Source organism: Palaemon carinicauda, chromosome 8 (genome assembly GCF_036898095.1).
Source record: "Palaemon carinicauda isolate YSFRI2023 chromosome 8, ASM3689809v2, whole genome shotgun sequence".
In the NCBI taxonomy this organism is placed as follows: Eukaryota; Metazoa; Arthropoda; class Malacostraca; order Decapoda; family Palaemonidae; genus Palaemon; species Palaemon carinicauda.
Window position 1 is genome coordinate 77,008,873 of NC_090732.1, and position 5,000 is coordinate 77,013,872.

The 5,000-nt window shown below is 34.6% G+C and overlaps 1 protein-coding gene across 4 annotated transcripts in view; it reads right to left on the reverse strand.

Annotated features, from left to right (window-relative positions):
* LOC137645763 (serine/threonine-protein kinase NIM1-like) overlaps window positions 1-5,000 on the reverse strand; it is a 132,699-nt gene that overhangs the window by 37,203 nt on the left and 90,496 nt on the right. The gene's annotated exons all lie outside the window — the stretch shown is intronic.

The window sequence follows — 5,000 nt, forward strand, 5'->3', positions numbered from 1 at the left end:
AATTCTTCTTCCAAAGGGATTTTTTGAGCACCTTAGTTGCTAAAAGTGGTTACCATAAACCTGGATCTAAACCCGTGCTAAGTGTTCTTTTCTTCAAGATAGCGGAACCACGGGTACCTATGTTACCTGTTGAACAGAAAAACATTTCCAATAAGTTTGAAATTCTGATGTTTCACCAATTCCACCGATAGATTAGGATCATTTCACAATTTGGTCAAAGCTGGAATAAATCTTCTACAATACTTTGTAATATTGAGCCCCTTTTATAGAGAAGGCAAAACTGTTAGAACTAACTGAGTGCTACATACTGTAGTGTGGGGAAATCTGAATGCAATCGATGGTCAGCATCATAAAGAGAAAAAAAATCTTATGTATAATGAACTACGAAGGCTGAGATTAATATCCTGATGAGGGATAAGGAATTTAATAGATCTCGAGTTTTTTCCCAACTGAATACCAGACAGGAGAACAATACTAAAAACATGGTAGAATGAAAAAATTAAAAATATCGTAAGGACAGAGTAATCACCAAAAATTTAAATATAACATTAACCGACCTTCAGGAATAAGACTTCTTCCAGGGTTACAAAAAGAACAAAGGTCATTCTTGTAGGTACAGATACTCTTGCGGAATAAAACTGCAGTTCCCCCCCCCCCCAAAAAAAAAAAAAAAGTAAATTGAGGTTGGAAGACATAAAGGAGGGAACAGAGCATCAGTTCAGTGGCAAATGCATTTCCCAATACCAGCTCCTACGGCAGTAATGAATAGAGGCGAAATTCCAGTGACAGCAGTGAAAAAAAAAAATATATACCCTTCATACGGACATGACTGAAAGAAGACCCCAAAATGGATTAGTTGCATAACATGCATCGGACGAACCTAAAATGACGACTGGGATTTGGAGAAGAAATGTGAAAGCAATGATGAAAAAAAGAATGCCCACTGGTTATATGATTACCTTCGGGTAAACGCGAGGGCCCCGGGGTAGATTAATGATGACTCTTGAGAGAGAGAGAGAGAGAGAGAGAGAGAGAGAGAGAGAGAGAGAGAGAGAGAGAGAGAGAGAGAGAGAGAGAGAGCGCCTTGAAATATAGATTAATGTGAGGGAAACGAGGGGAGCTGCAGAGTCTTAACTAAGGTTTCTTTTTCTCTGGCTATTTCGTCTCCTTCTCGACCCCATTTCACCTTCTCATTCTTACTTTCGCTATTTTCTTTTGTTCATGACTCTCGTTGCTTGGCATGCTAAACGATAGCTAAGTGTTTTCCAGTTGCAGACTTCCAAATAGCTCCATAAATACTAATGGTGGTGAACATAACTTAGCTGACATAACTGGGTCAAATGGATGCCATTATGCCTTTTCTAAGTCTTAGGTAATCAAATTCAGGTCGTCACCACGCACTCATAAGCAAGATGTATGGAGGCAGGTAGATTGTGAGTAGTCATAAAAATCAATCCTCACTTTCTCCCATAACTAACGGCAGTCAGGTTTCTTTTCTTCATTTACAAGCAATAGCTTTCAGGAGCTATAATAATGATATTTGAGAGGTAATGGGAAAATTATGTAAGTCACAACGTCTGTAAAACTAAATTAGTTTTACCTAAATATAGAAAAAAAATGAAACCTATATCATAAAGAAAGTCAGATATGCACACAACCAAACACACCGAATAATACACCTAAACATGGAAAAAAGAAATTGATTTTCGTCATGCTGCTGCTAGCCGCGTGGCCATGGCTGGTTGAAGGTCACGGGGCAATTTTCTTAAGACCAAAGGATAACGGAACAGAGAACCCACCACCCTTTATAATCTTGGCCCCAAGAAAACCAGAAAACAGATTAGGGAAAAATAGATGAAGCGAGGTGCTTGAATGTAGTGGAAACTATAGGCATGCATTCTAAAGGAAAAAAAGGTGATAATTTAGAAACACCTGTAGCAGAAATTCTAATACATAGCAGTGGAGAGAGAGAGAGAGAGAGAGAGAGAGAGAGAGAGAGAGAGAGAGAGAGAGAGAGAGAGAGAGAGAGAGAGAGAGAGAGAGAGATTATATGTGTGGACAATACATACTCGGGTCACCACACTTGGCCATCGATGTTATTCTTGGGTGTGCACTGGCAGTGAAGTGTGCCATCGTGTGTTGGCCCTCAAAAGTATTGCATGACATTACTCGGTCGATTGAGGCACTTACTTGGTTGAAGGGTCCTTCCATTCAGGTAGACTAGTTTTTTTATGCACCCTTTCCTTCAGATTTTTTTTTTTTCATTTTTACGTATTTCGTTGTCTTGTCAATCTTCCATTTGTATGCATATGGAAATCTCTTTAAAGCCATTTTTATCCAGTTTACCCTTATTCAAAATCTCTGATGATAATTGATGAATACGAGTCTCATTTTGAGTTTAAAATTTCTAATAAATACATCTTTATTTCATTAAAATCTTATAAAATCATACTGTGATTTCATTTAGGCCTATACAAAAATCCCAGTCGTTTGGATAATAATATTCTTAGTTTTCACAATAATTCTACTATTAGGATAATAATAATAATAATAATAATAATAATAATAATAATAATAATAATAATAATAATAATAATAATAATAATAATAAACCTGTATCAAGGCTTACTTCAACCTGCTGGAAAGCAGAAATGAAGTATAACTACTTTAGTATGTAATAGAATTGTCCCTGTTTTCTATGGAATACACGTACCTTTCAGAAAACGGCAATTTTACTCGAGAATAGTCACCAATAAACTAATGCTATCGATTACAGCTGTTTTTGGTCTGGTAAGAATTTACCTACATTTTGACATATTTGTGAGAATGTTTGCATTACGTGAGGATTTAAGTTGTAGACATTGTTTAATAATAAAAAGAAATGAGGTGTATGTATGATAGCGGCCACCTGTGTGTATAATGTTGGCTGAGTAAAAATACGGCCGTGTAAGGGGGTTCGCAGAGGAGCGTTAGCTCCCCTGTTATGTAACAAGCTAAGGACACGGCTTGTATGTAAGGTTAGGGGGCTGAAAGTTTAGGTTAGTTGGGTCCCTTTTGTATGCACGTTAGAGGAACTAGCCGCTGATATACAAGGCTCCAAAAAAAATAAGATGGATGCAAAATACATTTACTTCTATAAACATCGTCTTCCCAGAAAAAAAGTGGCAAATGGATATTGAGAGAAAAAAAAAAGCTAATGAGACAAAGCTCTACCAAAAGGACAAGTCGTGTAACGAGTAGAGAAATGAGGTCGAGAGAGAGAGAGAGAGAGAGAGAGAGAGAGAGAGAGAGAGAGAGAGAGAGAGAGAGAGAGAGAGAGAGAGAGAGAGAGAGAGGGTCGATGAATAATTTACTCCTCTTTTTCTTTTCTAATATATAAGATCTGAGGAAATCTTTGGCTCTCCTGAGAATTCTTTCAACATCTCACAGTCAACGATACAAAAGTTAAAAAAAAGAAAAAAAAAAATACAAAAATCACAACGAAAATAAAAAGAATGAGGTTCAGAAGAACGCTATGAGTGTGCGGGAAAAACGGTAATTGTAAGCCTAGCCTTTAGAGTTTTGACTTAAAATGTCAAGTTTCTAAACACCATTCGTGTACGCTGCGGTGCCTTGAAATACAGCCCGAAAGGTTATTCAAGCACAGAAAATAAGTTATAAGTTATCTAATATTGAATAAATTTAACCACGCACACACAAGGAGCACGGACGCACACATACAGTACACACACTAACACTCACAAACACATACAATAGTTGGGTAAATATCCGTTTCTCTTTGCATTGTAGACGAATGAATAATGGTATAACTATTTGGAAAATTTATTGCTATATCAACTTAGTTTATTTACTTGTAAGTGGTCGGCCCAACTAGAATCAATTACCATCAGACTAATATGAAACGTAATACATTGAGGTATCTATACAAAAATTTATCAAAGGTGAAATTTGGCCATTACATTCCTCTATATACTGAAGGGAAGAGAAATTTATACATAATGAAAATGAAAAAGTAGAAAAATTATATGATCAACTGTTTAACTATTGTACACTTAAACTTACGCACAGACACACACACACACACACACACACACACATATATATATATATATATATATATATATATATATATATATATATATATATATATATATATATATATATATATATATATATATATATATATATATATATATATATATATATATATATATATATATATATATATATATATATATATATATATTTATATATATATATATATATATATATATATATATATATATATATATATATATATATATATATATATATATATATATATATATAGTCAAGAACTTGACTACACATTTGATAATGTTCAAATATAAACTGATTCAATCAGAATTCAAATTACATTAAGATTCCAGTATTGTACTGAACTAGATTGATCGTAGGGTACAGAACGTTAAATTTTTATTTTCATCTGAGATGGATCTCTTCAAAGTTGTAGAAATACTGTGATCTGTATTAAAGGACATTTACTTGTCTCCCGTACTTTGTATGGTGCTCGAACTCTCTCTAAAAAAATTTTTTTACATGAATGTTTTTAAAATAAACAAAGCAATCAACTTTAAGAGCTGTTTTCGAAACACAAGGTCAACTTAATCCACAACAACCATTCAGCTTTTGTGTGACTGGAAAGATCCAGATTACGGGATTAAAAAGGAAATTTTACGACCGTATTAAAGGACCCGGAATGGAAGGATGCTGGGATTAGCTTGAGTCAGATTAAAAGTCTTGAGGAAGTTTGCCATCGCCGCAAACCTACTAGATGTTTCATGACATTCTGGACAGACTATAGTACACTCGTTTATCTTTCATTACCATTCAATGGCTGGTTAATAATAACCAAGGTAATCAAATTTTTAGTTTAGAATTGATAATTAACGCCAAAATACTGGTTAACGGGGCTAACACGCGTGGCGAAACATGTTTCACTTGTCAAAACATAGAAGTAA